Source organism: Schistocerca americana, chromosome 4, assembly GCF_021461395.2.
Source record: "Schistocerca americana isolate TAMUIC-IGC-003095 chromosome 4, iqSchAmer2.1, whole genome shotgun sequence".
NCBI classification, from domain to species: domain Eukaryota; kingdom Metazoa; phylum Arthropoda; class Insecta; order Orthoptera; family Acrididae; genus Schistocerca; species Schistocerca americana.
The window spans coordinates 790,495,041-790,520,041 of record NC_060122.1 but is presented as its reverse complement, the minus strand read 5'-3'; the positions used below and the strand labels follow the sequence as shown (position 1 = coordinate 790,520,041).

The 25,001-nt window shown below is 44.0% G+C and overlaps 1 protein-coding gene across 2 annotated transcripts in view; it reads left to right on the top strand.

The window, feature by feature from the left end:
• Positions 1-25,001, top strand: part of LOC124612952 (atrial natriuretic peptide receptor 1-like) — a 1,199,832-nt gene that overhangs the window by 77,523 nt on the left and 1,097,308 nt on the right. The window lies entirely within an intron of this gene.

Sequence of the window (25,001 nt, the reverse complement as noted above, 5' to 3'; positions counted from 1 at the left end):
GTCAGGAACGCGCTCTGCCTGGGCGTTGATTCAGCGCAATGGACGGACGGCGACGGTGTTTCGAGAAGAAGGCTATCTACTCTAGGAGGACCGCATATACTATAGTGCGCGTCAATTATGGCGGTGGCCGAGTTTAGGTTCGTTCTGCGCGTCTAACGTCACAAAACACAGTCTGCCAATGAACAGAGAACGACGTTGCCAGAGCTCGACTGCAGCGCAGAGCACGGACGAGTGTCTTCAGTTTTAGAAACGTTCAGTCATAAATAAAGTAATTGAACTAAAGCAATGTCTTGATAGCAGGCTTTCTGTGGTGTGCATAATGTAAGACCTTCGGTACACACACCATCACATTATTTGACTTGTCACTCTAGCGAAGTAGGCGAGTGTCAGCAATATGTCTCGTGGTCTTATCGTGGCTTGTTTATCTTCTGCCGTTAGGTCAGACGATAGAAATGCCACTTGCACGCTTAGAGTAGCAGATTGACGGTGACCAACTTTAAACTGAACTTGATTAATTTTCACACCCATTTATTAAAAAAATAACAAGCATAAACATTACGTAACTTGATTCTGGGTGCTATTTACAATTGACAATCTGAAGTGCCTTTCGTCTTGGTATGTTAATCTTATTCTCACATATCTCAGATACTTGACAAAGTGTCTATACATTTATCTTCATGGCTATGTACAGGAATATGATAATCTTCTTAGGTGCAGACTGAAACTTGACTATAGACTGGTACAGACTAATGCAGACTGGTACAGACTGGTGCAGACAAATGCCGACTGACTGATTGGAGGTCTGTACACATGTTACAATACCTCACGCGTTCAGGTATCACTGTGCGAGTGTGATCCGCGAGGAGAAAAGGTTCTACATTAGCAGAAATCTCATTGGCTGCATTACATATTAATATGCAGATCGGCGGAAGCAGAATTTGGTCCGTCTCTAAGGCAGCGCCATCTCGTAGTGCGGAGACAGACGAGCGCTGCGCCTGCGCTGATGTGCTTAGTGGGGCGCGCTCTAGTGGTAAAGTTGTGTACGCGCTGACTACGCGGAACTATGTACACAACATTTTCTATAAAAGAAAGTTTGGAATTAGCATTCTTTATACCAATTGCTTCATATTCTATTAATTAATTAAACCAAACAAGCAATAAGCCTCCTAATTCAGGCGATAGCAAGGAAAGGTGTTTGTATCATTCTCACTAACCCTTTTTTCGCAATAAAGATCAGCGGTAATTGTTTATTTCCTATTGTACTTCGACGAAACGTGAGTAATTCGTAATCTTACCAACAGTGTTTGTCGGTATTTTGCGTGATATTTTAAAGTCCTCCGGGAGATATGTTGAACGACGAGCTGCGTTAGCGTAATGGTAAAACTGTATGGCTGCTAAGAAAAAGGTTCTGAGTTCAAACCTTGATCGGTGCTTAATATTTTCTTTATTTAAAAACAATATCGAAGTGTCTTATTATTTCATGAATTTTATTCGTTTGAATGCATTTTCTTGAAATTTCTTGTGGCAACTAAAATCGACCATACGGAAAGTATACACTATGGACTTTTACCTCTGCAAACTCTACAAAATTTCGTGCAATGGTTTACTACATTTAATGCTGCACAATAACTGCATTGAACATTGAAACAAAATTAAGTCATTTATGGGGGGAAGGTACCAGTCAGGAAGATGTGTAAAAATCGAATTTTTGGGCCAAATAGTTTTTGTGAAATCGTATGATAAAGTGTGTCAAAGCAGTCGAAACACCATGTGTCTGCACAGGCGAGCAGTGCAATGATGACAAAATCTCGCACATCGCGGAATGCGGGAAGCACGTCTCTGTAGCAGCGAAAGGGTTAATGCGGCCGTGGTGGCTTTACTTCATAAACTGCGCGCTCCCCCCTAAACGTAAGTATGCGAACTATACTATGGCGCTGCTTCTCTTGGCACGTACAACTGGCAACGCAGCAATATCCCGCGTCTGGGCGGGCATGCGCGAACCGCCAAGATAAAAGAATTGAACTATAGTTAACGCTGCTGGCTCCAGCTACAGTACAACTTCAGTAATCCGGACGACTAGGGACTGGATCTGATCCGGATAATCAGTGTCCGCCCATTAGCACGCAGAACTGCCGCAAGACGACGTGGCATGGACTCGAGTAATGCCTGGAGTAGTGCTGGAGGCAATTGACACCATGAACCCAGCAGGGCTGTCCATAAGTCCTTAAGAATACAAGGGGGTGGAGATCTCTTCCGAACAGCACGTTGCAAGGCATCCCAGATATGCTCGATAATGTTCACGTCTGGGGAGGGGCCAGCGGAAGTGTTTACACTCAAAAGAGTGTTCCTGGTTCAAATGGTTCTGAGCACTATGGGACTTAACATCTGTGGTCATCAGTCTCCTAGAACTTAGAACTACCTAAACCTAACTAACCTAAGGACATCACACACATCCCTGCCCGAGGCAGGATTCGAACCTGCGACAGTAGCAGTCGCGCGGTTCCGGACTGCGCGCCTAGAACCGCTAGACAACCGCGGCCGGCGAGTGTTCCTGCAGCCACTCCAATTCTGGACGTATGCAGTGTCGCAATGTCCCGCTGGAATTGCCCAAGTACGTCGGAATGCACAACGGAGATGAATGGATACAGGTGATGAGACAGGATTCATACATACGTGTCACCTGTCAGTGTCGTATCTAGACATATCAGACGTACCATATCACTACAACTCCATAGTCTTACATGTCCCTCCGCTCGATGCAATTTAAAACGAGACTCGTCCGACCAGGCAACATGTTTCCAGTCATCAACAGTCCAGTGTCGGTGTTGCCTGGCCCAAGCGAGGCGTAAAGCTTTGTGTCGTGCAGGTATCAAGGGTACACGAGTGAGCCTTCGGCTCCGAAAGCCCATATTGATGATGTTTCGTTGAAAGGTTCGCACGCTGACACTTCTTGATGGCCCACCACGGAAAACTGCAGCAATTTTCACTTCCGTCACGTTGAACGATTCTCTTCAGTCGTCGTTGGTCCCGTTGTTTCAGGGTCTTTCCCTGGCCGCAGCGATGTCTGAGATTTGATGTTTTAGCGGATTCCTGATATTCACGCTACACCCGTGAAATGACCGTTAGGGGATAATCCGCACTTCATCGCTTAATCTGAAATGCTGTGCCCCATGGCTCGCGCACCGACTATAACATCACGTTCAGACTGACTTAAATCTTGATAATATGCCATTGTATCAGCACTAACAGTTCTAACAACTGTGCCAGACACTTGTTGTATTATATAGGCGTTGCCGACTGCAGTGATGTTTTCATATAACTGTATTTGAATAGACAAGTCAATACCAGTTTCTTTGGCGCTTCAGTGAATAACTGAAAGTCATATACAGGGTAATTTTTCCCACCGTGTAACAAACTCTAGCGATTGATCGATGAGAGGATATGGAACAAAAAAGTTCCAATGAACTTATGTCTGAAAATGCTAGAGACCATTTCTTCAATCATACTTGGTTACAGACGCAGCGGGATAATACGCCCTATTCCATGGAGCCATAGTTACAGTATCCATCGTTTCCTCATAGAGGGTGGTACTGTTCCTCATACGTCATGCCCTAGCGTCTCTGTTGCCATAGCCGTCGGTAAAGTTGTGTTCGATTCACTTCTCTGTTGACTCACCTTGTAGTGGATGTGATACAGCGTTGTAGATTATGGTTACGTATTCGAACACGCCTGTTTCCATCTGCCTTTCCGTAAGTAAACATCACGTTGGCAAGCTCTCGAAATGAATACAGAGCCATTGTGTGCCATGTTGCAATGTAAGGAAGAGAAGTAAATCGGACGCAACATTACCAATGACTGTGGCAAGAGAGGACTCTAGGGCATGACGTATGAGGAGCAATACCACCCTCTAGGAGGAAACTATGCATACTGTAACTGTAGTTGCTTGCCACAGACCGTATTACAGTCTCTGTAACAAAGTATAATTGAATAAATGGTCTCTAGCATGGAAACCATGCATTTCCAGACATAAGTTCATTAGACCCTTTTTGTTCCGTATCCTCTCATCGATCAATCCCTAGAGTTTGTTGTACACGGTGGAAAAAGTCACGCTGTATATAGCGTTTCCCAAAAAACACCGACAAGCTTTAGTGACAGTTTCCTTACACTAAAAAAAGAAAAAAAAGGTGTAGTAGACGTGGACTCTGAGATTCACACTTTCAGAACTATATGAGCACTTTTTCATCTTGGATACTATGAAACAGCAACGACGTTGATTTCCATATTTTGGAAGGAGGTAGTATGAGCCAAAACATGAAAAAGAAAGTTTGACAAACATGGGCTCTAAAATGCGTACATTAAGAGCTATGAGCACTTGTCTAGTCGAAGAGATGTGTTCCAAATTAGCGAAGATGAGCAAGTGCTCATAACTCTTAAGATATGCATTTTAGACCTTGAATTTACTGGATCTTTTTACTTGGTTTGGTCGATACTACCTCCTCCCAAATGTAGAAAACAAAGTCCTTGCAGTAGAAGAGATCAGTTTACTACTATCGAAGATGAACAAGTATTTACAGCTCTTACGGCATTCATTTTAGAGCCCATGTTTACTAGATATTCTTTTCTTATTTTGATACAAGGAATCTGTTCTTAATGCTTGGCGTTGTTTCTTTGGGAGACCGTATACTGTTATTAATTTATTATTCTCGATTATGCCTCTTTAGTAGAGCGTGCGAACTTGAGTCAATTAAACCTTCACTTCCTTTCCTTCCCAAAAGCTACTCATTAATTAACTGTGTTTTTTCTTCCTTTCGTCTGTCTATTTCTTACGTCTTGTCTCTTTGTTGGGCCTTGTTCAAGTTTCTTGTTTTTGACTTTACTTCTGAACTGTTCTCTGTTCTGAATTTCTTCTTCTGAAAATTTCAGTTGTTGCAGGTATTGTTGTGTTTCTTTTATCAAATTGGTCTTCAGTTTGCTCGCAGTAGCGAAGTTGAAAATTTTCTTTGTGAGTCCGTTTTCATCCATCTTACGTAGGTGTCCGTAGAACTGTAGGCGTCTTTTCCTATATTTATCAGTGATGTTGTCTTTGTTTTCGTAGAGTTTCTTCTTAGGTCGTCTGAGCTAACTCCTGCCTCGGAGCAAAGCGCAGCAGATTGTTCTAAGGATTTTTCGTTCTTGTTTTTCTGTGTCATGAACTTTATTGATCCGCTAATAATGCTGATTACTGCCGCAGACAAGGCTTCTTGTAAAAAAACCGTGCTGTAGTGCCGTAGATTTACATTACGAAATATTGCTCCTTTCCTGTAGAGATTCCACATCAGTTTGTACGCCTTTTGCAGATTGAGCATTCTTTCTATGTTGGAGATTGTGTTCAGTCTTGTGGGTTGGTTGGTTTCCCCTAATTACTTACATGTATATGACTGTTATTACCTTCAAACTCGGGAGTGCATGGGAACATAAGCAGGGGTCTACAATTTTAGATTTATACCACTTTATCACAGTCTTTTACATCATCTAAATAGCTGTAACCATGAAACCTTGTTAATTACAAAGGCTGTTACGAACGGGAACAACACGCCCCCAGGGGCCATATTATGCCAACAGCCTGTCGTATCATGAACACTCTAGTTATAAGTTGGTACAGGAAACTTCAGAAACAAGAAACGGACATACGTATAAAAGCAAACATAATGATGTTACAAGCCCACAACCAGCCCCGAACTTGGGAGTGTACAACACAATGGCAATAACTGTAATTAATAAAAAAATTCATACGTAAGAGAACTATAAATTTCGACTTTAAATAAAATATACATAGCGTCAGTTAACGGTCCCGCAAAATTACTCAGCAGTTACTTTACTCGAAAAAGGCGAAACACACTAGCAGTAGCCATCCAGTATGAAACAGTTAGTGAGCAGTTGCTGTGATGAGCTAATAGGACAATGATTGCAAATTGAAGGTCATTAAACAAGAACGTGTTTCGATAATTCGCACCTATTAAACTGACTCAGTAAAAGGGAATTCGTACAAAAGCCTTAAAAGGAAATTTACACACGTATGAAAATAAAATACATATTTTCGGAAAAGCAGTCAGCACACTGACATACCGAACTCACATAAGGCTAATAAAGATCAGGGTTGTTCAGAGCAAAACAGGCCGCGGTGGTCGAGCGGTTCTAGGCGCTTCAGTTCGGAACCGCGCTACTGCTACGGTCGCGGGTTCGAATCCTGCCTCGGGCATGGATGTGTGTGATGTCCTTAGGTTAGTTAGGTTTAAGTAGTTCTAAGTACTAGGGGACTGATGACCTCAAAAGTTAAGAGTTAAGTCCCATAGTGCTCAGAGCCATTTGTTAAGAGCAAAGCAAAACAACCGACGCACAGGCAATGAAGAAAGTCTGACAGAGTTGTAATTGCTCATCCATATCATACCGAAGCAAAGCTCAATTCTTTTCAGCCACTTAGAGTAACTTACCATCAGCGCTCAGTGACTTCCTGATGTGACAACAACTAAAGGCGCTTAGCATTGATCGTACTCCACTTTAGCGATCCAACAAAATCCTCCTCCGAGAACAGTTATCTGCTACAAGTTTTAAAGTATATTTCGGCAGCAAACCATCTCGTGCCTGCGGTAAACTCAGCTTTGACGAAGCACTGCAATCCGCTCCGTGGTAAACCACGACATCCACTTGCCCCTCCACCACTGCCTCCGGTGGTCCGTGCTTTGCTCCTTCGAGCTTCGACGCTACACTCCCGCCACCTTGCGGCGAGCGATACATGGCAGCCCATTAGCAAATCTGTCTGTAGTCGACTACGGACCATCTCACTACAATGACTACAAAACAATGTTATTTGGGTTTTGTACAGTACTGTAAGCGCATACTGTGTCATTTCTTGAACATACCAGTCGGAGTCAGTTGTTTTGCTGTCTTCAGTCTTTTTCGTGCAGCCAAGTTTTGTGTCCGCATGACGGTGAACAGTTGTATACGGTCACAGTCAGGCTGCCACGCCTAACCACCTAACGGTCCCGCATCTGGTTCAGTGACAATATCATCCACCAGGCCATCAGCTTCTTATCTCACTTTTTGAATAATTGCACTGTCACAGAGAATTTGGGATCCTGGGTCCGAATAATCAGAAGCAAGCCAGTCGCCTATATCCTCTGCATTGCAGTCGGAACGTCCAGGAAGTCTCGTATGACCTTAAGTGACACTTCGTCCTCTGCCACTTCTCATTTTTCCTCCTTTTCACATCTCTTCCTTTCGTCTTCTTCTTTCTATACCTCATCTTTGGTTGAAATGCCCTTCAGTTTATTCCAGGCTCTTTTTAATGTGATTGTCTTTACCAAATTCCGTGATTTCGCCACCATGTAATATCAGTCTTTTAAATTCAAGTTTTAGTGACTAGCCAATATGCCTTCTTCATTTCCATCCCCTATGAAAAGTTTCCTCAGCAGCTACCTTCTGCAGCTGTCACTTCATAGTTTCGGTAACCGACTGGTCCATTGACTGCAGCAATCTCGTTACATCTGGTTGCCGTAAGAGTGTTTTGAAACGCCCTTCTTACCTATCAAGAAAACGTTCTGTGGAATGTCCAGAGTTAACATCGCCTTACTGCCTTCTTTTCACGTTGCCTTTTGGCACTTTTTTACTTCAGGTATGAAAACTGCATCGTACCATTCGCAAAACAAAGTAGCATCATCCAGGCCTTTAGTTGAGTCTTGTAAAAAATGGGAAGCTTTTTAACAGTTTTGAAAGTCCGGACTTTTTCGATTTTGCTGTCAACAGACGGAGTATTTTCTGATTCCCTGTAGAGCTAGCATAGTTGAGCATGGTAACACGGTGTTTACTAAACGTGGGGCCAGGAGCATTAATTTTACTTATTAAAAGCTAAAGCTCTTTCAGGCAAAGCCTTCCAAATAAGGCCTATCTCAAATGCATTGTATAAAAATTTGGGATTCTGCTTCACTTTGGAATTTTTCGGTAAAAATTTATTTTGTTTATGGGTCTACTGATATGTTTTCTCCACTTAAATCCAAATACCATACCTAGCTTTAAAAATCTGTAGCCAGCCATTGCTCGCTTCAAATTAAGGCAACCTGTCGGTCTTCCCGGCTAAAAGTTTTGGTTTCCGCAAACAGTCAGCCCTGAAAGAGGGTTTCCCAATGCTCGCTGCTGAAAAAATTACTTGAAGCTCTTTGTTCTCAATCTCTTTCTTTTCTGCTTTTTTCATCGCTTTTTGCGACGAACTCCCATCTCTATTCTCAAGGACAGACACTGCGGAGTTTTTTGTCTGGAATTGTTGAAGTTCCCACGCTAAACATCTCATTTCACTGTTTACCACTCACCTTTTTGTCTAAGTGTTTAAGGACTTCTATCTTGTCTGCCAACGATAAAACAACGCGCTTCCTTTTCGAAGACATACGCCGTACTGTATTCATAATTCACTGGAAGATTTTGCCTTCTGACATGTTCGCTGCAGACTGAACGGAAAAGAAACGTGCCCCGTAATGTCTACTGTAGCAACTATGGAACAAAACCAACAATTTTAATCACACAGTACAAACTTCTTTTTCTTCAAAAGCGATTCAGATAATTCGTGACCCGGATGGTTGAATTCTGTTGTACGTCTCTACTCTACATCTACATGACTACTCTGCAGTTCACCCTTAGGTGCTTGGCGGTCATTTCATAGAACTACTTTCAGACTACGTCCTGACCGGTGCAAGCCGACCGGGGTGGCCCAGCGGTTCTAGGCGCTTCAGTCTGGAATAGCGCGACCGCTACGGTCGTAGGTTCGAATCCTGCCTCGGGCATGGATGTGTGTGATGTCCTTAGGTTAGTTAGGTTTAAGTAGTTCTCAGTTCTAGGGGACTGATGACCTCAGAAGTTAAGTCCCATAGTGCTCAGAGCCAATTTTGACCGGTGCACTCAGTAACAGCACGTAGGAAAAATAAACACCTACATCTTTCCGTGAGAGCACTGATTTCTGAGCCGGCCGGTGTGGCCGAGCGGTTCTAGGCGCTTCAGTCTGGAATAGCGCGACCGCTACGGTCGCAGGTTCGAATCCCGCTACGGGCATGGATGTGTGTGATGTCCCTAGGTTAGTTAGGTTTAAGTAGTTCTCAGTTCTAGGGGACTGATGACCTCAGATGTTAAGTCAGTAGTCAGCTATCGTTCGTGCTGAACCAAGTTATTTTTAAAATGTGGAAAGCTTGTAGCAGACCGAAAGTGGGTTCTCATGCAGTTTTCTGGGCGGGTGCAGTGGATTAGTGAGCAAGTATCTGCTCGGTAGGGAAATACGTTGTACTAGACCTCACAGTCAGTAGCTAGCCGCAGGTATTATTCAATGAAAGCGGTGGACTTTGAGAAGTTTCATTGAAGCCAATAAATCGTGAATCCAGTTTTATGGAAGTAGAGGAGTGCGTATCAATTGTCGGGCAGGAACTGAATGAAATCTCTTTACTTCTTGATAAAAATACCAAGCTCTCCAGGACGTCGGCATCAGCTGGATGATGGGAAGATGGAAGGCTCCCTCGGGGTCCCGCTGGCGGAATTCTGAATCTCGGTCGAATCTGAAGGCCTCGGCTGGTGATACTTGACACTGGGCGAAACTGCACCACGATGAAGCACGACTCCTGAAACTAACACCTCGTTTACTACTTCCGCCCTGTAAGTGACTTAGCACAGCCGGCCGAAGTGGCCGTGCGGTTCGAGGCGCTGCAGTCTGGAACCGCGAGACCGCTACGGTCGCAGGTTCGAATCCTGCCTCCGGCATGGATGTGTGTGATGTCCTTAGGTTAGTTAGGTTTAACTAGTTCTACGTTCTAGGGGACTAATGACCTCAGAAGTTGAGTCCCATAGTGCTCAGAGCCATTTGAACCATTTGAATAACGTATGAGGAACAGTACCACCCTCTAGGAGGAAACAATGCTTAATGTAACTATGGCTGCATGGTACAGCGCGTATGATCCCGCTGTCTCTGTAACCAAGTATGATTGAAGAAATGGTTCAAAATGGTTCAAATGGCTCTGAGCACTATGGGACTTAACTTCTGAGGTCATCAGTCCCCTAGAACTTAGAACCACTTAAACCTAACTAACCTAAGTACATCACACACATCCATGCCCGAGGCAGGATTCGAACCTGCGACCGTAGCGATCGCGCGGTTCAAGATTGACGCGCCTAGAACCGCTCGGCCACAACGGCCGGCGAAGAAATTGTCTCTAGCATTTTCGGACATAAGTTCATTGGAAATTTTTTGTTCCATATCCTCTCATCGATCAATCCCTATCCTTTGTTACACGGTGGGAAAAATTACCCTGTACATGACTTCAAGTTATTCACTGAAGTCCCAAAGAAACTGGTATAGACATGTGTATTCAAATACAGAGATATATAAACAGGCAGCATACGACAATGCGGTCGGCAACGCCTATACAAGTTCTAAGTTCTAGCGGACTAATGACCTCAGAAGTTGAGACCCATAGTAGTCAGAGCCATTTTTTTTGACTTAGCACAGACTAAATTTGGCGCCAAACAAGGCGACAACGATAACAAAACCTATCATTCCTTTAACATAAACATAAGAGCTTAAAATTCAATAGACAGACAAATATTATACAACCTCTACTCCTTTAAATAGGACGAGTAAGCCTCTTAAGACCTCTGGCGTGCTATTTCAACGCCAGGAACCCCTACAACGTAACACTACTACATGTTTATACATCACAGACCTCAAGGACGGTAGGTAACTTACGTATCAGGGCTTAATTTTGTCAATCAAACAATTTAAATTGTAGTAGAAGCAGAGCTAAAGCTATAGCAACAACAGTTTTAAAACTTACTGTACTAAAATCAGACTTAGGGCTGGCGAAGCTCTTAACTACTCTGTTCGAATACATATAAATCACTGCGACACAGGCTGCCCAGTTCGCCCATAGAATAACAAAATCGGCTAAGATGCGAATGAACTTAGCTATAAGTGGGCGTGGTCCCCCAAGCAAGTGCAAAAACCGGATAGGCTTTAGCACAACTGACCCTAGGTCGCTGTGCAGAACGAGTCAAGGAAGACAGTGCGGCAGTACCCACAGTACTTTTAATGAACAGTTCTACGCAAGCGAAGTGCCGTACTTTACACACCCGTTTTCCGCAATAGCAACTGCCACAAAAGGCAAAAAAAAAAACACTATAAAAACCTTTAAAAACAGGTAACCAAAACCAATACCAGAGACAAACGAGACAACTGATCTCACAACGCATTCCACTTCTGCGAACAGTCTGACCATGCGACAACACTCGACAGGGACGCGTCAATGTTTCACACTCCAAGTTTCGCCGTTTTGGACTTTTTCATCAGACCTGTAACAACGACAACGACACACAGAAAATCGGCACGTATCGCTCTCTTGAGAGACGACTATTAGCTCAGTAATGGTCGTTTCCGTCAGTTTTCGATGGCAGGTACGCGTTGTAACATTCTTTAGCAAATAATAGACTTAAACAGCCCACGTTTTTGTCGTATCCAGTCCTTAAAGTAATGCACAACAGCAGCACTACACAACTTCTGCCCGCATCTCGTGGTCGTGCGGTAGCGTTCTCGCTTCCCACGCCCGGGTTCCCGGGTTCGATTCCCGGCGGGGTCAGGGATTTTCTCTGCCTCGTGATGACTGGGTGTTGTGTGGTGTCCTTAGGTTAGTTAGGTTTCAGTAGTTCTAAGTTCTAGGGGACTGATGACCATAGATGTTAAGTCCCATAGTGCTCAGAGCCATTTTTTGAACACAACTTCATGAGGGCGGCGTGCTATATCCCCCTTTTAGTCTTATAGCAGAAAGTAAACGTTTAAGAGTCGCCTTTCACCGCCCTGAAAAAATGTGTATGAAATCTTATGGGACTTAACTGCTAAGACCATCAGTCCCTAAGCTTACACACTACTTAACCTAAATTATCCTAAGGACGAACACACACACCCATGCCCTAGGGAGGACTCGAACCTCCGCCGGGACCAGCCGCACAGTCGATGTCTGCAGCGCCTGAGACCACTCGGCTGACCCCGCGCGGCTCAAAGCCCTGAGACCCCGTTAACCACCTAGCTGACAATGGTGAACCTACATACGACAGAGATACAGACCACTGGACAAGCACCACTCCTGGCTACAGCTTACGCAAGCCTGTACCTTGACTCTAGCCACTGAAATAATCAGAAACAGCGAACAACAACGTTACGACTCTACGTAATACAACGACGTGCTTAGTATCACTAGACCGAAGGGCTCATCAGCAGACTTCAGACGAGCTGTCGAAACCCAACACCAGCTCTGCCCAGTGGCCGTAGTGTCTCTATCCAATGCTGCGCTCGTAAACAAGGGCAGGAAGTGAGAGCCGGTCCAAACGTGCCACGCCCCCCGGACGCCGCTAGCGCCACAGCAACGCTACGGACACTCATAGGAACTGTCACAATTGCAATAATCTCTGTGGAAACATTATGTGACGTCATTTTGTGTGACTTTTTAGAGATTGACTTTCACCAATAATCCTGTTTGGTCTTTGTGGAGATTATATGTGGAAGTTGCTATGGCCGGCCGGAGTGACTGAGCGATTCTAGGCGCTTCAGTCTGGAATCGCGCGATCGCTACGGTCGCAGGTTCGAATCCTGCCTCGGGCATGGATGTGTGTGATGTCCTTAGGTTAGTTACGTTTAAGTAGTTCTAAGTTCTAGGGGACTGATGACCTCAGTTGTGAAGTCCCATAGTGCTCAGAGCCATTTGAACCATTTCTGAAGTTGCTATGGGTCAGTTGGAGGTCGTCTATGAACTGTCAGCACAGTAGATTTTCAATTCTAGTTGTCGAATATGGGAATATTTCTAAAACATTTAAATTGCAAAAAGTCATTAATGTTCGATTTTGGAGTAGTGACAAGTTTGTCTCGCACATCATTGCACTGCTAGTGAACCTTGTTTTTGCTTATTTAATATTGTAACAATACAGAGAATTAATCCTGGTCGCTTAATAGACATTTCTGATAGAAATGCTGGGAAAGCTTACGTCTCGGCCGCCGCAGCGACTGTGGCTTCGCCTGGCGCCACGTGTAACTCCGACAACCGACGAAAGGAGCGTTCCAGCTAGTGAAAGTACCGAGTACACGATGTTGTTTGAAATTCTCCCGAAACCAGAACCAGTTACAACTGAACAGCTAGCGGCCAATTGCTGCACTGCGTGTCCTACTTGTCGTTCATTGTTATGTGGGTCAGGTTTTCGACTGCCCACTATGTAAAAATAACAATTATGTATTTTTTTTTTAAATTATGATTTGCACAATATCTGTATATCATTATATTAAAAACAACTACTTTCTGTCTGGTAACACACCATCCTCAGGTATGTACGCACAATGAAAAAGATCAAAATTAGACACAGTTATCACAAACTAAAACAAACATATATCTGCTCAGCATTTGTCACACAATCTACTCTTAGAAAACGATATTAATTACAGGGTATATGTAACATCATGACAAGTTGTATCTAGGTCAATGCTATAGACCAATTGCATTAAAACTATAGAATGCCAGAAAGAATCTAACTCGCACAGAAAATAACAAGTAAATATGGAGTAGTACATGGAAATTCTGAAATGATATATGCCTTTCTATTGCAAAACAAAAATTCTAAAATCCATTTCGAAGATTTTCTCCATGGATAAATAACGAGTCACACAAAGTGTGTGCCATTTCAGCTACACGACAAAAGAATCTCGTCTTTGTACAATTACGGTGATCCCGTTGAGCTTTACTCTGATCCGAGGATTTTTTCGTTGACCTCGTACCGCCAACATATCCTCAGTTTTCAGATACAGAAAGATAATGGTTTTGGCGATACATCGTATATGAACATAATTAATGTTTGCATTGGTGACTCGTTTCCGTGTTTCGTTACGGCTGGCCTCGAAAATACAACGAAATTTTTCTTTCTGCTGGCGCAGTGGAGCCTGGGCAGGCAGTATTTTCTGGGAAGAGTTTCGAAGCACTCTGCTCAGAAAGTTCAACTGCTATTTTAGGCTCACTCAGGCGAGAATCTTGCTTTACCTTACGCTCGACGAGACCGCTTTCTCTGCCTCTGAACTTTGGTGGGTGGCCCTTCGTGCAAGTGAGTCGACTCCGCGGGGTATTTTAACACACATACCAGAAATCGGATAGGCAGAAAACTGCTGTTACGGCATAATGTTCACATACACCTAATGTTCTGTTTTTTTAATTGATTTTTGCACTTAAGTTATTCACAAAAATTGCCAATCCCCATAAGGTGGCACAATGTGTGGAATGGCTGAAGGAGATCAAATCTGACACCCAGGTCCAGCGGAACTTGAGGACGTTAAACAAACACATCGCCATCACGCCTAGTCATCAGATAGCGATACACGAGGTTCAAGGAAACACGAAGCGTCTTGGAGAGGACGAGTTCTGTGAGTACGATCACGAGTGATGCAGATGTAGAACAGGTGCAACAGCCCTTTACGCTTAGCCCAACCATATCAATCCATCAATTGTGTCAACAGTTGCAGCTGCCACCAGGGTGCTACAGATGAGACTGAAGCATCATGCATACAAGGCTCAGCTGCTACATGGGCTTCTGCCTGATGATAGGCCAAAGTGCCAAGCACTTGCAACTGAGTTTCTGAGTCGCATCGACCATGACCCAGTTGATCTGACAGAGGTTATGTTTACGGATGAAGCTTGATTCCGTGTGTTTGGGAAGGTAAGCCGACACAGTATGAATATTTGTGGCTCTGAGAACTCCCATGCAAGGAACTGTGCGCGACAGTACAAAGATAAACGGGTGATGTAGTCTGCTTTACGACCGTGTGGTTGGATCGTTTTTCTTTTCAGAGGCGTCAAGGAACTCAGCTGTTTATCTGGACAGTCTGCATTTCAACAGGTCGAACAACTACAGCCTCACATGTTGCAGCAGGTCGGTGAGCCTTTTCTCTGGGCCTTAATCGTTAGAAAGGGTCTGGAAAACAAATTTCCAGATCGCTGGACTGGCAGCAGAGGACTCATTTCCTGGCCCCCAAGATCTTAGGACATAACCCTATCAGTTGCTTTTTTTTTTTGGAGTGGGGGTGGGGGGGAGAAGGGCTTTGTGAGGGATGCTGCCTACCAGACCGTGGTGCAGCATCAACAGGAACTCGCATCACAGCACCAATTGCACGCGATAATGAGGACATGCTAGGTCGGCAATGGGAGAAACTGGAATACTGCTAAGAATTTCCGTGTGCTACACATGGCGCACACATTGAACTCTGTTAAACGGCTGCTAAAAGTTCACGTTTGCGTGAACATTACGCCGTAAACGACACACCTCTGCCTGCGGCCATTTCTGAGATAAACGTAAACCAAGTCGTAAATATCGTTTTGCAACACCTAATATGTTTATTTAAGTATTATCATGTGATGTCACTAACGGCAGAATCAGCTATGTTGAAACTAAACCACGCGCGATTTACGCGTTCGAGTCTAATTTTTCATGACAATATAACACCAGTTATTATTGATCGAAAAAATCTTTATCTACACATATAGCCTAGTTTGCGAAACTCTGCCCAGTGCGTGGCAGAAGGAGACATTCTGTTCAATATCACGTCTAACACAGTTGCAGCTATTAAGGCGTAACGAGTACACTAACAGATCAATAAACGAGGTGCACGCGCCCGCCGCATTCCTTGCTATTTATACCAATGACGGAAAAGACATTCGTGCCTTTGCTACTTGCATGTTAAAGTAAGGTGAGTTGCCATCTAAACGCCAAGAATAGAATTATTAAGAATGGAAATATTACCCGTAATTGGAAATGTGGAATTTTGAATAACTATAGTTTTGTAAAATGGTTCAAATGGCTCTAAGCACTATGGGACTCAACAGCTGAGGTCATCAGTCCCCTAGAACTTAGAACTATTTAAACCAAACTAACCTAAGGACATCACACTCATCTATGCCCGAGGCAGGATTCGAACCTGCGACCGTAGCGGTCGCGGGGTTCCAGACTGAAGCGCCTAAAACCGCTCGGCCACAGCAGCCGGGTATGGCTTTGTAAAGGAGTTTTGTTCGTGCTACTGTGTAATATCCACCTTGTCTATTCGTTTTCTGCAATATTCTAAGGAAATTTGCCACAACAGCGGTCGAATGTTAACAGTGAAGTGCAGTACAGATGGAGGGGTAGTGCGTCACATCTTTTGCATTATTCTTGAAATAAGATCTGTCGTCCGTATTGAACGTTCCTAACACGCTAACTTCGTTTGTCACTAAAATCAACTCGTACACTTTAAGAATAGAAATGCAAACCTTCTAAGTGTAATTAAAAAAAAAAAACAGTTTTCAGTAGAACTGTGCTCTCTGTACTCTAATGCGTATCCCTAGACCTGATCCAGATGCCAAATCATGGAGACAGTCTTTCAAACTTGAGTACACATGGCGCATTTTCTTTGTGCGAAACTGTGGTTTCCTCTGCAGCTCCAAAATCGACGTTTCTGCTTGTAAAACACCTAGTGATGTATTTCTGTAGCTGCATTATCACGAATAAACCGTATTACCTGAGTGTTAATGTCACTGGGGACAAAAATTTCCTTGTTACTGTTTTTTCGAAAACTCACATGTTTGAGATGTCGAGTGTGTTCAAAACACAAGATGGTTCAAGCAGCCCATCACTGTTAATAATGCTATTTATTTACACGGAAAGCTCCTTTACTGGTTTCGAACCAGCAGTTTCACCTTCAGACGGCTGTTGACGTTTACCATACATCTGTTGTTATTTACATTACTTGGAACAAAAAAAACCAGGCGAGGGTGAGTAGGACTTGCGCTCCGACGGTTCTTTACAAACGTAACTATGCATGTATGTAGTTCATACAGAGGTTTTGATGAATGTATTTGGAAGCATAAAACTATGTGGCATTAACTGCCGTATCTTGCGACTGCATTGACTTAAAAACTTGAATTTTTTACACAGCCAAAGGACCTTAGATCTGATATGTACTGTGAGTTTCAACGTGATATATCTACATGTTTCTGAGAAAATGGAATCTTAACAGACAGACAGACAGACGGACGGACGGACGGACAACAATGTGGTGTTATAAGAATTCCGTTTTTACCGATCGAAGTGCGAAATCATGAAAACAGCCTACCACAAATGCAATATATTTGTAAATAGTCGTCTGAAGATGGCTAAATGGTTCAAATGGCTCTGAGCACTATGGGACTCAACTGCTGAGGTCATTAGTCCCCTAGAACTTAGAACTAGTTAAACCTAACTAACCTAAGGACATCACAAACATCCATGCGCGAGGCAGGATTCGAACCTGCGACCGTAGCGGTCTTGCGGTTCCAGACTGCAGCGCCTTTAACCGCACGGCCACTGCGGCCGGGGTCTGAAGATGAATCCATCGTTTGGAAACGGCACTATTTGAGTAAATAAGTAACATTATTACCAGCGGATGGTTGCTGTTTTACTCTTTGTAAGAATTAACCTTTTTAAACTTCCTTGTTAGCAACCAGAACTAATCATTTCCATTGTATGAGACTAAGAACGTTGTTAATAAAGTATTTGTTTTCTGATATGTCTCATGATTTTGTGATATTGCGGTGAGCAGCATAATTGTTTGGTGTGGGAATACTTTCTCAATTTTCCGGATACAAATTATTTATGTATAATGAGAGATACATTGCTTTCTCGTTCTCCCTGACAAATTTGAGAATTGGTACGTAGAAGCTTTTCACTTTTCACTTTGCACTCTTCACTTGTCTTGAATAGGCAGTGCTCTCGCTGCAGAACTCAAGGAGAGGTAGAAATATATCTGTGGCTGCAACCACGCAGGCGAAATTGTTAGATCAAACGTTTTTGTTGCTTGTATTAGCATAGCAGTTTGCGTTACGCACAGTCGTACATACACTACGCGATCAAAAGTATCCGGACACCCCCAAAATACATTCGTATAAGATGCACTGTGCTGCCACCTACTGCTAGATACTCCATATCAGTGGCCTCAATGGTCATTAGGCATAGTGAGAGAGAAGAATGGCGCGCTCCTCGGAACTGACGGACTTCGAACGTGGTCACGTGATTGTGTATCACTTGTGTCATACGTCTGTACACGAGATTTCCACACTCCTAAACATACCTAGGTCCACTGTTTCCGATGTGAAAGTGAATTGGAAACGTGAAGAGGCACGAACAGCACAAAAGGGTACAGGCCGACACATCTGTTGGCTGACAAAGACCGCCGACAGTTGAAGAGGGTCGTAATGTGTAATAGCAGACAGCTGTCCAGACCATCACACACGAATTCCAAACTGCGTCAGGACCCACTGCAAGTACTATGATAGTTAGGTGGGAGGTGAGAAAACGTGGATTTCATGTTCGAGCAGCTGCTAATAAGCCACACATCACGCCGGTAAATGCTAAACGACGCCACCCTTGGTGTAAGGAGCGTAAACATTGGACGATTGAACAGTCGAAAATCGTTGTCAGGAGTGACGAATCACGGTACACAACGTGGCGATCCGCTGGCAGGGTGTGGGTATGGCAAATGCCCAGCGAACATCGTCTGCCAGCGTGTGTAGTGCCGACAGTAAAATTATGAGTCGGTGGTGTTATGGTGTGGTCGTATCTTTCACGGAGCGGGCTTGCACCCCTTGTTGTTTTGCGTGGCATTATCACGGCACGGGCCTATGTTGATATTTTAAGCACCTTCTTGTTTCCCACTGTTGAAGAGCAATTCGTGGATGGCGAGCACCTTTCAACACGATCGAGGATCTGTTCATAACGCACGGCCTGTGGTGGAGTAGTTAAACGACAATAACTTTACTGTAATGGACTGGCCTGCACAGATTCCTGACTTGAATCCTATAGAATACCTTTGGGATGTTTTGGAACGCCGACTTCGTGCCAGGCCTCACCGACCGACATCGATACCTCTCCTCAGTGCAGCACTCCGTGAAGAATGGGCTGCTATTGCCCAAGAAACCTTCCAGCACCTGACTGAACGTATACCTGCGAGAGTGGAGGCTATCATCAACACTAAGGGTGGCCCAACACCATATTGAATTCCAGCATTACCGATGGAGGGCGCCACAAACTTTTAAGTCATATTCAGCCAGGTTTCCGGATACTTTTGATCATACAGTACAGCTGTTGCCTTATTTCCTTACGTCTAACACAGTGTGTTTGTTGTTGCTGATATTCGTTCTTTGTTTGATTGCAACTGGGTAGAGTGAAGTAATACTGCAAATTCATTTATCGGCACTGAACTCATATTCTAAATCGACGCCTTATAATGTGTTTGGAAAAGAAAGTGCAACTTATCACAGAAATGTTTTGTTTTTGACTTAAGCAAATAAAGCACCAAATGATAGACGAGACATCTGAATCAATGTTATGTGCCCAGTTGCAGTCACAAACATATAGCAACATTTTAGTCACAGTCGTGGACAAACAAGAACCAATATTAACTTCTTGTAATATGGTTCTTCATCCTGTTTGCATAGTTTAAAGGATGTCCTTTTGGTTGCAGGCTTCTTTATTCTCTTATTGCAATTTCGGCGTTAGACTGTGTTTTGTTTTGTTTTTTTTTTTTTTTTTTTTTCATCAGTCTGCTGACTGGTTTGATGCGGCCCGCCACAAATTCCTTTCCTGTGCTAACCTCTTCATCTCAGAGTAGCACTTGCAACCTACGTCCTCAATTATTTGCTTGACGTATTCCAATCTCTGTCATCCTCTACAGTTTTTGCCCTCTACAGCTCCCTCTAGTACCATGGAAGTCATTGCCTCATGTCTTAGCAGATGTCCTATCATCCTGTCCCTTCTCCTTATCAGTGTTTTCCACATATTCCTTTCCTCTCCGGTTCTGCGTAGAACCTCCTCATTCCTTACATTATCAGTCCACCTAATTTTCAACATTCGTCTATAGCACCACATCTCAAATGCTTCGATGCTCTTCTGTTCCGGTTTTCCCACAGTCCATGTTTCACTACCATACAATGCTGTACTCCAGACGTACATCCTCAGAAATTTCTTCCTCAAATTAAGGCTGGTATTTGATATTAGCAGACTTCTCTTGGCCAGAAATGCATTTTTTGCCATAGCGAGTCTGCTTTTGATGTCCTCCTTGCTCCGTCCGTCATTGGTTATTTTACTGCCTAGGTAGCAGAATTCCTTAACTTCATTGACTTCGTGACCATCAATCCTGATGTTAAGTTTCTCGCTGTTCTCATTTCTACTACTTCTCATTACCTTCGTCTTTCTCCGATTTACTCTCAAACCATACTGTGTACTCATTAGACTGTTCATTCCGTTCAGCAGATCATTTAATTCTTCTTCACTTTCGCTCAGGATAGCAATGTCATCAGCGAATCGTATCATTGATATCCTTTCACCTTGTATTTTAATTCCACTCCTGAACCTTTCTTTTATTTCCATCATTGCTTCCTCGATGTACAGATTGAAGAGTAGGGGCGAAAGGCTACAGCCTTGTCTTACACCCTTCTTAATACGAGCACTTCGTTCTTGATCGTCCACTCTTATTATTCCCTCTTGGATGTTGTACATATTGTATATGACCCGTCTCTCCCTATAGCTTACCCCCACTTTTTTCAGAATCTCGAACAGCTTGCACACTTCTTCAATTACAGGCCACATGTCCTGTGGATACACGTTACGTGTCTTTAATGCAGTGGTTTCCATTGCCTTCTGCATCCTCATGTCGTTGATCATTGCTGATTCTTCCGCCTTTAGGGGCAATTTCCCACCCCTAGGACAAGAGAGCGCCCTGAACCTCTATCCGCTCCTCCGCCCTCTTTGACAAGGCCGTTGGCAGAATGAGGCTGACTTCTTATGCCGGAAGTCTTCAGCCGCCAATGCTGATTATTTATCAAAATTTAGGCACTGGCGGGGATCGAACCCGGGACCGAAGATGTTTTGATTATGAATCAAAGACACCCTGAATTCCGCCGGCGACCCGAAAATGGTTCAAATGGCTCTGAGCAGTATGGGACTTAACTTCTGTGGTCATCAGTTCCCTAACCTAAGGACATCACACATATCCATGCCCGAGGCAGGATTCGAACCTGCGACCGTAGCGGTCGCGCGGTTCCAGACTGAAGCGCCTAGAACCGCACGGCCACACCGGCCGGCTCCTGCGACCGACTTCGAAGTCGACCTTTTCGAGTCATCAAGCCCATAAGTGCACGGTTTCAGTGCAGTCGATTTCAAATCCCAAACGTACTCACATCTACATCTACATAGATACTCCAAAAGCCAGCGAATGGTGCGTGGTGGAGGGTATCCTGTACCACTATTAGTCATTTCCTTTCCTGTTCCACTCGCAACTATATCAAGGTAAAAACGACTATTTATATGCCTCCGAGGGAGCCCTTAACTTCTCGTATCTTATCTTCGTGCTCCTTACATGTATTTTACGTTGGCGGCAGCAGAATAATACGGTAGTCAGCTACAAATACCGGTTCCTTAAAATTTCTCAATAGTTTTCCTAGAAAATAACGTCGACGTCCCTTCAGGGATTTCTGTTTGAGTTCCCGAAGCGTCACCGTAATTCTTTCATGTTTTTCGAACCTACCGGCAACAAATCTAACAGCCCGACGGTGAACTGCTTCAATGTCCTCCTTCAATCTGACGTCGTACGGATCCCCAGCACTCTAGCAGGGTTCAAAAATAGGTCGTCCTATATACTGTCTACTTTACAGATGGACTACTCTTTTACCCTAAAATTTTCCCAGTATACCGAAGTCGCCTTACCTACCACAATTTTCATATGCTTGTTCCACTCCATATTACTTTTCAAAGTTACGCGCAGATATTTAAAAGACTTGATTTTGTCAAGCATTAACTTACATTTTCCCACAATTAGAGCTAGCTGCCATTCATCACACCAACTAGAAATTTTTGTAGGTCGTCTTGTATTTTCTTACAGTCACCCAACTTCGACATCTTACCGTACACCGCAGCATCATCAGCAAATAACAGCAGATCACTTCCCAACTCGTCCGCCAATCATTTATATATTTAGAGAGAGAACAGCAGCGATCCTATCACATTTCCCTGGGTCACTCGTGGCGATACCATTGTTTCACTGGAAACTCGCGGTCGAGGATGGGTTCTATTACTTAAGAAGTTTTCGAGCCACTCACATATCTGTGAACTTAATCCATGTGCTCGTACCTTCGTTAAGAGACAGCAATGGCGCACCGTGCAAATGTATTTCGGAAATCTAAGTATATTTAATCTACCTGTTGAACTTCACCCACAGTTTGCAGTATATCATGTGAGAAAAGGGCAAGCTGGGTTCGCACGAGCGATGCTTTCTAAAACCATGCTGATTCATGGACACAAGCTCAGTCTCAAGAAAATTGGTTATATTCGAACTGAGAATATATTCCAGGATTCTGCAGCAAACCGAAATTAGGGATACTGGACTGTAATTTTAAGGGAACTTTCTTTTGTCCATACTTGACATAGACTGCGGACGACGCGGCTGCAGTCGGAATTCAAATCAGTCTGTTTTCCACGGTTGAATCTGACAACTGTCGAACACGCAAAACGTGAACCGAGAGAATCTCTGAAGTTTAATACAAGAAACAAGAAGTTTATGACATCCAGAGTATAAGAAATACCGTAATAGGTGTATATTTAGGGTGCTATCATTTGAAATCGCTAAATAATTACAAATTTTGTATTATTCCAAACTGCAAGTAATAATCAAAGGTAACTTAAAACTACTCTGTTACAATTAACTGACTGCCTAAGTTAAGGGATGCAAATGACGTGCGAGCTAATGCCGTTACAAAATTATATCCTGTCAACTGTATTACAACAGCAGGCCCTGTGTGAGATCCTCTACTGAGTAGTACTCCATAAAATTGGGGTCAACAAAAAATGTGGGGAAATCTCAGGTTTTTGAGAAACGTACCGACTAGAATGAATTTTAAAAAGTTCCCGAATGGTTACCACCACCCGCTCTTCCACTGAAATCCATTTCCTGAAGTAGGATTGCTTGTTAGAATAGAACGCATACCTCTTCATTCTCATATGGAAAATGGAAATGAATTGCCATGCTTCTTAACAGAGCGTAGGGGAACGATGCGGGAGACCCTCACCGCCATACTAGGAAAGGTCCTAGTGGAGGTGGTTTGTCGTTGTCTTCCCCCGAGCGTAATGGCGATGAATGATGATTATAAAGACCGACACAGCAACACTCAGTCATATCGGGGCAGGTGAAAATTCCTGACCCCGCCGGTAATCGAACCCGTAAACCCCTGCCCCGGAAGCGAGAACGCTACTGCGAGACCACGAGCGCCGGACTCATTCTCGTATATTCGTGAAATTTAGGCGGTTGTTCCGGTAACTGAGAAAATAGTGTGTCATATTCCGCAGGTTTTTGTCGAGAGAGAAACAGCTCTTTCACATTCATTCGACACCGATTTAGTAGCCGAATATCCGGTACCATGTCACGGTACGGATATAAGTAACGATACCATTGTAAGATTGTGTACCACTTGATTGTACTGGAGCCAGCCGGTGTGGCCGAGCGGTTCTAGGCGCTTCAGTCTGGAACCGCGCGACCGCTACGGTCGCAGGTTCGAATCCTGCCTCGGGCATGGATATGTGTGATGTCCTTAGCTTAGTTAGGTTTAAGTAGTTCTCCGATGTTAAGTCCCACAGTGCTTAGAGCCATTTGAACCATTTTTGATAGTACAGGAACTGACAGCCGTGAACACTGATACAGGTTAGAATGACTGCGTATGTCACTAGTACACCCACAGGACTGCGTTACAATTGCGAATGATCATAGTGCCTCCAATAGGACATACCCGCACGAGGGTATAGTTACTTATAATTTATACCCGTGTCGCGACATGGCATCGAATAGCTGTGTTAGACAGTGGTGTAACTCATAAATAGCTGTACAAGAATGAAAACTTCTACAGCCAAAAGCGGAAACTGACGTCATCTTGAGGGACAGTACGACAGTGCTTCAGGGAGAGGGTAATCAATCCCTGCCCCACTGTACTAATATAAGCTTTCCGTGATATCTTTAGCTGACTCATGCTGATACGACAACTTGAAAGTGATCAAATTACTTCGACTTCTTAGTTCTAACGACCACGAGATGCTAAACTTTCTTCAACAGACGTGAACAGCCGAAGGCTCAGCCATTAACGTCCACCTGATACTTCCGAGTTGTCAGAAGGTAATTCTCTCTTGTTTAATCACTTCAAGGTAGTCGGGCGAACTTATCGTCCAGTGGGTAATGGAAGACACCGATATAGCCGCCCACCAGAATTCCAGTGCAGAAATTAATGGGAGTTAAAGTTTTCCAGACAGCTAATCTCACTGCAGTACTCGCGTATCGGAGCACGAGCCACACCGCCGCAGCGGTTCGCCAGCAGCCACGTCCCGATAATTGGCGCGCCAGCGGAGGGGTGGCTGAAACCTCGCCACCAGACACGCGCGGGCCTTCCTTCGCGTCTACACGTGCGAACTTTGCGCCTGAGCCGCACGAGAGTTTGACGTGACAGCTAATTCTGCCCGGGGAAGATCACCGGCGCTGACCTTCGTGTCAGCGGTCACCGTGGATAACTACGGGCGAGAACACTAATTTCCGGTCACGCCTTACGTATAGTTTCAGAGCAGACGGCGACTTGCGGGTGGCAAATATACTCTCACTGTAGTCCACTTTAAAGCAGTTGGCATTTGACAGCGAGTGGGTTGGGGCTGCTTCTGCCAGAAATACTGTTATGGAATATGCGCTAGCATTATCGGCTCCCACTTTGTTGTCAATTTTGCTTCGCATGCATCCTGCCTACAGTTCTTGCGAAGGAAACGTTTCCTGATGCAAAAATTTCGCTATCTGAAGAGAAAACATAATTCTGGTCCTAATTAAAACCATAAAACGAATTGAAGTTAAAATCTTCTGGGCTATTAGGCAGCGTCATGTTTCT